Raw genomic sequence first — 239 nt, 5'->3', positions numbered from 1 at the left:
CCTTTAATCGATGATATAGATTAACATATATCACATACGATGCTAACGACTCTAATATCTATTCCGCAATTTCCTCCCACAGACTGCCCTTGCTTCCCCCGCCACTGCTCCTGTGGTATCACGGATCCTTATCCTTTCGCTGATACCTACCTAGCCTGAAGAACTGACATCACCTTGGCCAAGAATCGAGTCAGCAAATCAGTAGATTTTCACCACGACTGAAGGAGGATCATGAGGAC

General features: G+C 45.6%; 1 long non-coding RNA gene across 1 annotated transcript in view; it reads left to right on the top strand.

Annotated features, from left to right (window-relative positions):
- Nucleotides 1-233, top strand: part of LOC119588008 — a 962-nt gene extending 729 nt beyond the window's left edge. Inside the window, exon 3 of the long non-coding RNA XR_005230040.1 lies at nucleotides 83-233. This is a non-coding gene — a long non-coding RNA (uncharacterized LOC119588008). The remainder of the gene's footprint in view (nucleotides 1-82) is intronic.
- Nucleotides 234-239: the final 6 nt, after the last annotated feature.

The sequence above is a fragment of the Penaeus monodon genome, chromosome 23 (genome assembly GCF_015228065.2).
Source record: "Penaeus monodon isolate SGIC_2016 chromosome 23, NSTDA_Pmon_1, whole genome shotgun sequence".
NCBI lineage: Eukaryota > Metazoa > Arthropoda > Malacostraca > Decapoda > Penaeidae > Penaeus > Penaeus monodon.
The sequence above is the reverse complement of the archived record's forward strand: the minus strand, read 5'-3'. Positions and strand labels throughout refer to the sequence as shown.